This window comes from Triturus cristatus, chromosome 3_1 (assembly GCF_964204655.1).
Source record: "Triturus cristatus chromosome 3_1, aTriCri1.1, whole genome shotgun sequence".
NCBI lineage: Eukaryota > Metazoa > Chordata > Amphibia > Caudata > Salamandridae > Triturus > Triturus cristatus.
The window spans coordinates 118,294,919-118,306,755 of record NC_140583.1 but is presented as its reverse complement, the minus strand read 5'-3'; positions in this window follow the sequence as shown (position 1 = coordinate 118,306,755).

Genomic DNA, 11,837 nt, shown 5'->3' with positions numbered 1-11,837 from the left:
TGAGAGTGTTACTTCAAAAAATTGATTTAAATGTAGTTTGAGGATAAGATTTTTTTTAGTATTTCAAAAAGTTAATTAAAATGTTCTTTTAGGATTAGGGAGAATAGATGCCTTAAACAAGTTTTTTCAAGATTTGTTTCAGGTTTCTGGAGAGTGGATTCCTGAAAAAAAAATATGTTTGTTCTATGAAAAAGGTGAGAGTGTTACTTCAAAAAATTGATTTAAACGTAGTTTGAGGATAAATGTGATTGAAATATTTCAACAAGTTAATTAAAATTTTCATTTAGTATTAGGAAGATTGGAATGCTTGAAATAAGTTTTTTAAGATTAGTTTTAGGTTTGTGGAGAGTGGATTCCTGAAAAAAAATATATGTTAGTTTTATGAAAAAGGTGAGAGTGTTACTTCAAAAAATTGATTTAAATGTAGTTTGAGGATAAGATTTATTTTAGTATTTCAAGAAGTTAATTAAAATGTTCTTTTAGGATTAGGGAGAATGGATGCCTTAAACAAGTTTTTTCAAGATTTGTTTCAGGTTTCTGGAGAGTGGATTCCTGAAAAAAAAATATGTTTGTTCTCTGAAAAAGGTGAGAGTGTTACTTGAAAAAATTGATTTAAAAGTAGTTTGAGGATAAATGTGATTGAATAATTTCAACAAGTTAATTAAAATTTTTGTTTAGGATTAGGAAGATTGGATGCCTGAAAGAAGTTTTTTAAGATTAGTTTTAGGTTTCTGGAGAGTGGATTCCTGAAAAAAAATATATCTTAGTTTTATGAAAAAGGTGAGAGTGTTACTTCAAAAAATTGATTTAAATGTAGTTTGAGGATAAGATTTTTTTTAGTATTTCAAGAAGTTAATTAAAATTTTCTTTTAGGATTAGGGAGAATGGATGCCTTAAACAAGTTTTTTCAAGATTTGTTTCAGGTTTCTGGAGAGTGGATTCCTGAAAAACAAATATGTTTTTTCTATGAAAAAGGTGAGAGTGTTACTTCAAAAAGTTGATTTAAACGTAGTTTGAGGATAAATGTGATTGAATTATTTCAACAAGTTAATTAAAATTTTCGTTTAGGATTAGGAAGATTGGAGTTCTTGAAATAAGTTTTTTAAGATTAGTTTTAGGTTTCTGGAGAGTGGATTCCTGAAAAAAAATATATGTTAGTTTTATGAAAAAGGTGAGAGTGTTACTTCAAAAAATTGATTTAAATGTAGTTTGAGGATTAGATTTTTTTAGTATTTCAAGAAGTTAATTAAAATTTTCTTTTAGGATTAGGGAGAATGGATGCCTTAAACAAGTTTTTTCAAGATTTGTTTTAGGTTTCTGGAGAGTGGATTCGTGAAAACAAAATATGTTCATTTTATGAAAAAGGTGAGTGTGTTACTTCAAAAAATTGATTTAAATGTAGTTTGAGAATAAGGTTGATTGCATTATTTCAACAAGTTAATTAAAATTTTCTTTTAGGATTAGGGAGAATGGATGCCTTACACAAGTTTTTTCAAGATTAGTTTCAGGTTTATGGAGAGTGGATTCCTGAAAAAAAAATAAGTTTGTTCTATGAAAAAGGTGAGAGTGTTACTTCAAAAAATTGATTTAAAAGTAGTTTGAGGATAAATGTGATTGAATTATTTCAACAAGTTAATTAAAATTTTCGTTTAGGATTAGGAAGATTGGATGCCTGAAAGAAGTTTTTTTAGATTAGTTTTAGGTTTCTGGAGAGTGGATTCCTGAAAAAAAATATATGTTAGTTTAATGAAAAAGGTGCGAGTGTTACTTCAAAAAATTGATTTAAATGTAGTTTGAGGATAAGATTTATTTTAGTATTTCAAGAAGTTAATTAAAATGTTCTTTTAGGATTAGGCAGAATGGATGCCTTAAACAAGTTTTTTCAAGATTTGTTTCAGGTTTCTGGAGAGCGGATTCCTGAAAAAAAATATATGTTAGTTTTATGAAAAAGGTGAGAGTGTTACTTCAAAAAATTGATTTAAATGTAGTTTGAGGATAAGATTTATTTTAGTATTTCAAGAAGTTAATTAAAATTTTCTTTTAGGGTTAGGGAGAATGGATGCCTTAAATAAGTTTTTTCAAGATTTGTTTCAGGTTTCTGGAGAGTGGATTCCTGAAAAAAAAATATGTTTGTTCTATGAAAAAGGTGAGAGTGTTACTTGAAAAAATTGATTTAAAAGTAGTTTGAGGATAAATGTGATTGAATTATTTCAACAAGTTAATTAAAATTTTCGTTTAGGATTAGGAAGATTGGATGCCTGAAAGAAGTTTTTTAAGATTAGTTTTAGGTTTCTGGAGAGTGGATTCCTGAAAAAAAATATATCTTAGTTTTATGAAAAAGGTGAGAGTGTTACTTCAAAAAATTGATTTAAATGTAGTTTGAGGATAAGATTTATTTTAGTATTTCAAGAAGTTAATTAAAATTTTCTTTTAGGATTAGGGAGAATGGATGCCTTAAACACGTTTTTTCAAGATTTGTTTCAAGTTTATGGAGAGTGGATTCCTGAAAAAAAATATATGTTAGTTTTATGAAAAAGGTGAGAGTGTTACTTCAAAAAATTGATTTAAATGTAGTTTGAGGATAAGATTTTTTTTAGTATTTCAAAAAGTTAATTAAAATGTTCTTTTAGGATTAGGGAGAATGGATGCCTTAAACAAGTTTTTTCAAGATTTGTTTCAGGTTTCTGGAGAGTGGATTCCTGAAAAAAAAATATGTTTGTTCTATGAAAAAGGTGAGAGTGTTACTTCAAAAAATTGATTTAAACGTAGTTTGAGGATAAATGTGATTGAAATATTTCAACAAGTTAATTAAAATTTTCGTTTAGTATTAGGAAGATTGGAATGCTTGAAATAAGTTTTTTAAGATTAGTTTTAGGTTTGTGGAGAGTGGATTCCTGAAAAAAAATATATGTTAGTTTTATGAAAAAGGTGAGAGTGTTACTTCAAAAAATTGATTTAAATGTAGTTTGAGGATAAGATTTATTTTAGTATTTCAAGAAGTTAATTAAAATGTTCTTTTAGGATTAGGGAGAATGGATGCCTTAAACAAGTTTTTTCAAGATTTGTTTCAGGTTTCTGGAGAGTGGATTCCTGAAAAAAAAATATGTTTGTTCTCTGAAAAAGGTGAGAGTGTTACTTGAAAAAATTGATTTAAAAGTAGTTTGAGGATAAATGTGATTGAATAATTTCAACAAGTTAATTAAAATTTTTGTTTAGGATTAGGAAGATTGGATGCCTGAAAGAAGTTTTTTAAGATTAGTTTTAGGTTTCTGGAGAGTGGATTCCTGAAAAAAAATATATCTTAGTTTTATGAAAAAGGTGAGAGTGTTACTTCAAAAAATTGATTTAAATGTAGTTTGAGGATAAGATTTTTTTTAGTATTTCAAGAAGTTAATTAAAATTTTCTTTTAGGATTAGGGAGAATGGATGCCTTAAACAAGTTTTTTCAAGATTTGTTTCAGGTTTCTGGAGAGTGGATTCCTGAAAAAAAAATATGTTTTTTCTATGAAAAAGGTGAGAGTGTTACTTCAAAAAGTTGATTTAAACGTAGTTTGAGGATAAATGTGATTGAATTATTTCAACAAGTTAATTAAAATTTTCGTTTAGGATTAGGAAGATTGGAGTTCTTGAAATAAGTTTTTTAAGATTAGTTTTAGGTTTCTGGAGAGTGGATTCCTGAAAAAAAATATATGTTAGTTTTATGAAAAAGGTGAGAGTGTTACTTCAAAAAATTGATTTAAATGTAGTTTGAGGATTAGATTTTTTTAGTATTTCAAGAAGTTAATTAAAATTTTCTTTTAGGATTAGGGAGAATGGATGCCTTAAACAAGTTTTTTCAAGATTTGTTTTAGGTTTCTGGAGAGTGGATTCGTGAAAACAAAATATGTTCATTTTATGAAAAAGGTGAGTGTGTTACTTCAAAAAATTGATTTAAATGTAGTTTGAGAATAAGGTTGATTGCATTATTTCAACAAGTTAATTAAAATTTTCTTTTAGGATTAGGGAGAATGGATGCCTTACACAAGTTTTTTCAAGATTAGTTTCAGGTTTATGGAGAGTGGATTCCTGAAAAAAAAATAAGTTTGTTCTATGAAAAAGGTGAGAGTGTTACTTCAAAAAATTGATTTAAAAGTAGTTTGAGGATAAATGTGATTGAATTATTTCAACAAGTTAATTAAAATTTTCGTTTAGGATTAGGAAGATTGGATGCCTTAAACAAGTTTTTTCAAGATTTGTTTCAGGTTTCTGGAGAGCGGATTCCTGAAAAAAAATATATGTTAGTTTTATGAAAAAGGTGAGAGTGTTACTTCAAAAAATTGATTTAAATGTAGTTTGAGGATAAGATTTATTTTAGTATTTCAAGAAGTTAATTAAAATTTTCTTTTAGGGTTAGGGAGAATGGATGCCTTAAACAAGTTTTTTCAAGATTTGTTTCAGGTTTCTGGAGAGTGGATTCCTGAAAAAAAAATATGTTTGTTCTATGAAAAAGGTGAGAGTGTTACTTGAAAAAATTGATTTAAAAGTAGTTTGAGGATAAATGTGATTGAATTATTTCAACAAGTTAATTAAAATTTTCGTTTAGGATTAGGAAGATTGGATGCCTGAAAGAAGTTTTTTAAGATTAGTTTTAGGTTTCTGGAGAGTGGATTCCTGAAAAAAAATATATCTTAGTTTTATGAAAAAGGTGAGAGTGTTACTTCAAAAAATTGATTTAAATGTAGTTTGAGGATAAGATTTATTTTAGTATTTCAAGAAGTTAATTAAAATTTTCTTTTAGGATTAGGGAGAATGGATGCCTTAAACACGTTTTTTCAAGATTTGTTTCAAGTTTATGGAGAGTGGATTCCTGAAAAAAAATATATGTTAGTTTTATGAAAAAGGTGAGAGTGTTACTTCAAAAAATTGATTTAAATGTAGTTTGAGGATAAGATTTTTTTTAGTATTTCAAAAAGTTAATTAAAATGTTCTTTTAGGATTAGGGAGAATGGATGCCTTAAACAAGTTTTTTCAAGATTTGTTTCAGGTTTCTGGAGAGTGGATTCCTGAAAAAAAAATATGTTTGTTCTATGAAAAAGGTGAGAGTGTTACTTCAAAAAATTGATTTAAACGTAGTTTGAGGATAAATGTGATTGAAATATTTCAACAAGTTAATTAAAATTTTCGTTTAGTATTAGGAAGATTGGAATGCTTGAAATAAGTTTTTTAAGATTAGTTTTAGGTTTGTGGAGAGTGGATTCCTGAAAAAAAATATATGTTAGTTTTATGAAAAAGGTGAGAGTGTTACTTCAAAAAATTGATTTAAATGTAGTTTGAGGATAAGATTTATTTTAGTATTTCAAGAAGTTAATTAAAATGTTCTTTTAGGATTAGGGAGAATGGATGCCTTAAACAAGTTTTTTCAAGATTTGTTTCAGGTTTCTGGAGAGTGGATTCCTGAAAAAAAAATATGTTTGTTCTCTGAAAAAGGTGAGAGTGTTACTTGAAAAAATTGATTTAAAAGTAGTTTGAGGATAAATGTGATTGAATAATTTCAACAAGTTAATTAAAATTTTTGTTTAGGATTAGGAAGATTGGATGCCTGAAAGAAGTTTTTTAAGATTAGTTTTAGGTTTCTGGAGAGTGGATTCCTGAAAAAAAATATATGTTAGTTTTATGAAAAAGGTGAGAGTGTTACTTCAAAAAATTGATTTAAATGTAGTTTGAGGATAAGATTTTTTTTAGTATTTCAAGAAGTTAATTAAAATTTTCTTTTAGGATTAGGGAGAATGGATGCCTTAAACAAGTTTTTTCAAGATTTGTTTCAGGTTTCTGGAGAGTGGATTCCTGAAAAAAAAATATGTTTTTTCTATGAAAAAGGTGAGAGTGTTACTTCAAAAAGTTGATTTAAACGTAGTTTGAGGATAAATGTGATTGAATTATTTCAACAAGTTAATTAAAATTTTCGTTTAGGATTAGGAAGATTGGAGTTCTTGAAATAAGTTTTTTAAGATTAGTTTTAGGTTTCTGGAGAGTGGATTCCTGAAAAAAAATATATGTTAGTTTTATGAAAAAGGTGAGAGTGTTACTTCAAAAAATTGATTTAAATGTAGTTTGAGGATTAGATTTTTTTAGTATTTCAAGAAGTTAATTAAAATTTTCTTTTAGGATTAGGGAGAATGGATGCCTTAAACAAGTTTTTTCAAGATTTGTTTTAGGTTTCTGGAGAGTGGATTCGTGAAAACAAAATATGTTCATTTTATGAAAAAGGTGAGTGTGTTACTTCAAAAAATTGATTAAAATGTAGTTTGAGAATAAGGTTGATTGCATTATTTCAACAAGTTAATTAAAATTTTCTTTTAGGATTAGGGAGAATGGATGCCTTACACAAGTTTTTTCAAGATTAGTTTCAGGTTTATGGAGAGTGGATTCCTGAAAAAAAAATAAGTTTGTTCTATGAAAAAGGTGAGAGTGTTACTTCAAAAAATTGATTTAAAAGTAGTTTGAGGATAAATGTGATTGAATTATTTCAACAAGTTAATTAAAATTTTCGTTTAGGATTAGGAAGATTGGATGCCTTAAACAAGTTTTTTCAAGATTTGTTTCAGGTTTCTGGAGAGCGGATTCCTGAAAAAAAATATATGTTAGTTTTATGAAAAAGGTGAGAGTGTTACTTCAAAAAATTGATTTAAATGTAGTTTGAGGATAAGATTTATTTTAGTATTTCAAGAAGTTAATTAAAATTTTCTTTTAGGGTTAGGGAGAATGGATGCCTTAAACAAGTTTTTTCAAGATTTGTTTCAGGTTTCTGGAGAGTGGATTCCTGAAAAAAAAATATGTTTGTTCTATGAAAAAGGTGAGAGTGTTACTTGAAAAAATTGATTTAAAAGTAGTTTGAGGATAAATGTGATTGAATTATTTCAACAAGTTAATTAAAATTTTCGTTTAGGATTAGGAAGATTGGATGCCTGAAAGAAGTTTTTTAAGATTAGTTTTAGGTTTCTGGAGAGTGGATTCCTGAAAAAAAATATATCTTAGTTTTATGAAAAAGGTGAGAGTGTTACTTCAAAAAATTGATTTAAATGTAGTTTGAGGATAAGATTTATTTTAGTATTTCAAGAAGTTAATTAAAATTTTCTTTTAGGATTAGGGAGAATGGATGCCTTAAACACGTTTTTTCAAGATTTGTTTCAAGTTTATGGAGAGTGGATTCCTGAAAAAAAATATATGTTAGTTTTATGAAAAAGGTGAGAGTGTTACTTCAAAAAATTGATTTAAATGTAGTTTGAGGATAAGATTTATTTTAGTATTTCAAGAAGTTAATTAAAATTTTCTTTTAGGATTAGGGAGAATGGATGCCTGAAACAAGTTTTTTCAAGATTTGTTTCAGGTTTCTGGAGAGTGGATTCCTGAAAAAAAAATATGTTTGTTCTATGAAAAAGGTGAGAGTGTTACTTGAAAAAATTGATTTAAAAGTAGTTTGAGGATAAATGTGATTCAATTATTTCAACAAGTTAATTAAAATTTTCGTTTAGGATTAGGAAGATTGGATGCCTGAAAGAAGTTTTTTAAGATTAGTTTTAGGTTTCTGGAGAGTGGATTCCTGAAAAAAAATATATCTTAGTTTTATGAAAAAGGTGAGAGTGTTACTTCAAAAAATTGATTTAAATGTAGTTTGAGGATAAGATTTATTTTAGTATTTCAAGAAGTTAATTCAAATTTTCTTTTAGGATTAGGGAGAATGGATGCCTTAAACAAGTTTTTTTAAGATTTGTTTCAGGTTTCTGGAGAGCGGATTCCTGAAAAAAAATATATGTTAGTTTTATGAAAAAGGTGAGAGTGTTACTTCAAAAAATTGATTTAAATGTAGTTTGAGGATAAGATTTATTTTAGTATTTCAAGAAGTTAATTAAAATTTTCTTTTAGGATTAGGGAGAATGGATGCCTTAAACAAGTTTTTTCAAGATTTGTTTCAGGTTTCTGGAGAGTGGATTCCTGAAAAAAAAATATGTTTGTTCTCTGAAAAAGGTGAGAGTGTTACTTGAAAAAATTGATTTAAAAGTAGTTTGAGGATAAATGTGATTGAATAATTTCAACAAGTTAATTAAAATTTTCGTTTAGGATTAGGAAGATTGGATGCCTGAAAGAAGTTTTTTAAGATTAGTTTTAGGTTTCTGGAGAGTGGATTCCTGAAAAAAAATATATCTTAGTTTTATGAAAAAGGTGAGAGTGTTACTTCAAAAAATTGATTTAAATGTAGTTTGAGGATAAGATTTTTTTTAGTATTTCAAGAAGTTAATTAAAATTTTCTTTTAGGATTAGGGAGAATGGATGCCTTAAACAAGTTTTTTCAAGATTTGTTTCAGGTTTCTGGAGAGTGGATTCCTGAAAAAAAAATATGTTTTTTCTATGAAAAAGGTGAGAGTGTTACTTCAAAAAGTTGATTTAAACGTAGTTTGAGGATAAATGTGATTGAATTATTTCAACAAGTTAATTAAAATTTTCGTTTAGGATTAGGAAGATTGGAATGCTTGAAATAAGTTTTTTAAGATTAGTTTTAGGTTTCTGGAGAGTGGATTCCTGAAAAAAAATATATGTTAGTTTTATGAAAAAGGTGAGAGTGTTACTTCAAAAAATTGATTTAAATGTAGTTTGAGGATTAGATTTTTTTAGTATTTCAAGAAGTTAATTAAAATTTTCTTTTAGGATTAGGGAGAATGGATGCCTTAAACAAGTTTTTTCAAGATTTGTTTTAGGTTTCTGGAGAGTGGATTCGTGAAAACAAAATATGTTCATTTTATGAAAAAGGTGAGTGTGTTACTTCAAAAAATTGATTTAAATGTAGTTTGAGAATAAGGTTGATTGCATTATTTCAACAAGTTAATTAAAATTTTCTTTTAGGATTAGGGAGAATGGATGCCTTACACAAGTTTTTTCAAGATTAGTTTCAGGTTTATGGAGAGTGGATTCCTGAAAAAAAAATAAGTTTGTTCTATGAAAAAGGTGAGAGTGTTACTTCAAAAAATTGATTTAAAAGTAGTTTGAGGATAAATGTGATTGAATTATTTCAACAAGTTAATTAAAATTTTCGTTTAGGATTAGGAAGATTGGATGCCTGAAAGAAGTTTTTTTAGATTAGTTTTAGGTTTCTGGAGAGTGGATTCCTGAAAAAAAATATATGTTAGTTTAATGAAAAAGGTGCGAGTGTTACTTCAAAAAATTGATTTAAATGTAGTTTGAGGATAAGATTTATTTTAGTATTTCAAGAAGTTAATTAAAATGTTCTTTTAGGATTAAGCAGAATGGATGCCTTAAACAAGTTTTTTCAAGATTTGTTTCAGGTTTCTGGAGAGCGGATTCCTGAAAAAAAATATATGTTAGTTTTATGAAAAAGGTGAGAGTGTTACTTCAAAAAATTGATTTAAATGTAGTTTGAGGATAAGATTTATTTTAGTATTTCAAGAAGTTAATTAAAATTTTCTTTTAGGGTTAGGGAGAATGGATGCCTTAAACAAGTTTTTTCAAGATTTGTTTCAGGTTTCTGGAGAGTGGATTCCTGAAAAAAAAATATGTTTGTTCTATGAAAAAGGTGAGAGTGTTACTTGTAAAAATTGATTTAAAAGTAGTTTGAGGATAAATGTGATTGAATTATTTCAACAAGTTAATTAAAATTTTCGTTTAGGATTAGGAAGATTGGATGCCTGAAAGAAGTTTTTTAAGATTAGTTTTAGGTTTCTGGAGAGTGGATTCCTGAAAAAAAATATATCTTAGTTTTATGAAAAAGGTGAGAGTGTTACTTCAAAAAATTGATTTAAATGTAGTTTGAGGATAAGATTTATTTTAGTATTTCAAGAAGTTAATTAAAATTTTCTTTTAGGATTAGGGAGAATGGATGCCTTAAACACGTTTTTTCAAGATTTGTTTCAAGTTTATGGAGAGTGGATTCCTGAAAAAAAATATATGTTAGTTTTATGAAAAAGGTGCGAGTGTTACTTCCAAAAATTGATTTAAATGTAGTTTGAGGATTAGATTTTTTTAGTATTTCAAGAAGTTAATTAAAATTTTCTTTTAGGATTAGGGAGAATGGATGCCTTAAACAAGTTTTTTCAAGATTTGTTTTAGGTTTCTGGACGGTGGATTCGTGAAAACAAAATATGTTCATTTTATGAAAAAGGTGAGTGTGTTACTTCAAAAAATTGATTTAAATGTAGTTTGAGAATAAGGTTGATTGCATTATTTCAACAAGTTAATTAAAATTTTCTTTTAGGATTAGGAAGATTGGAATGCTTGAAATAAGTTTTTTAAGATTAGTTTTAGGTTTCTGGAAAGTGGATTCCTGAAAAAAAATATATGTTAGTTTTATGAAAAAGGTGCGAGTGTTACTTCCAAAAATTGATTTAAATGTAGTTTGAGGATTAGATTTTTTTAGTATTTCAAGAAGTTAATTAAAATTTTCTTTTAGGATTAGGGAGAATGGATGCCTTAAACAAGTTTTTTCAAGATTTGTTTTAGGTTTCTGGACGGTGGATTCGTTAAAACAAAATATGTTCATTTTATGAAAAAGGTGAGTGTGTTACTTCAAAAAATTGATTTAAATGTAGTTTGAGAATAAGGTTGATTGCATTATTTCAACAAGTTAATTAAAATTTTCTTTTAGGATTAGGGAGAATGGATGCCTTACACAAGTTTTTTCAAGATTAGTTTCAGGTTTATGGAGAGTGGATTCCTGAAAAAAAAATACGTTTGTTCTATGAAAAAGGTGAGAGTGTTACTTCAAAAAATTGATTTAAAAGTAATTTGAGGATAAATGTGATTGAATTATTTCAACAATTAATTAAAATTTTCGTTTAGGATTAGGAAGATTGGATGCCTGAAAGAAGTTTTTTTAGATTAGTTTTAGGTTTCTGGAGAGTGGATTCCTGAAAAAAAATATATGTTAGTTTAATGAAAAAGGTGCGAGTGTTACTTCCAAAAATTGATTTAAATGTAGTTTGAGGATAAGATTTATTTTAGTATTTCAAGAAGTTAATTAAAATGTTCTTTTAGGATTAGGGAGAATGGATGCCTTAAACAAGTTTTTTCAAGATTTGTTTCAGGTTTCTGGAGAGCGGATTCCTGAAAAAAAATATATGTTAGTTTTATGAAAAAGGTGAGAGTGTTACTTCAAAAAATTGATTTAAATGTAGTTTGAGGATAAGATTTATTTTAGTATTTCAAGAAGTTAATTACAATTTTCTTTTAGGATTAGGGAGAGTGGATGCCTTAAACAAGTTTTTTCAAGATTTGTTTCAGGTTTCTGGAGAGCGGATTCCTGAAAAAAATATATGTTAGTTTTATGAAAAAGGTGAGAGTGTTACTTCAAAAAATTGATTTAAATGTAGTTTGAGGATAAGATTTATTTTAGTATTTCAAGAAGTTAATTAAAATTTTCTTTTAGGATTAGGGAGAATGGATGCCTGAAACAAGTTTTTTCAAGATTTGTTTCAGGTTTCTGGAGAGTGGATTCCTGAAAAAAAAAAAAATGTTTGTTCTATGAAAAAGGTGAGAGTGTTACTTGAAAAAATTGATTTAAAAGTAGTTTGAGGATAAATGTGATTGAATTATTTCAACAAGTTAATTAAAATTTTCTTTTAGGATTAGGAAGATTGGATGCCTGAAAGAAGTTTTTTAAGATTAGTTTTAGGTTTCTGGAGAGTGGATTCCTGAAACAAAATATATCTTAGTTTTATGAAAAAGGTGAGAGTGTTACTTCAAAAAATTGATTTAAATGTAGTTTGAGGATAAGATTTATTTTAGTATTTCAAGAAGTTAATTCAAATTTTCTTTTAGGATTAGGGAGAATGGATGCCTTAAACAAGTTT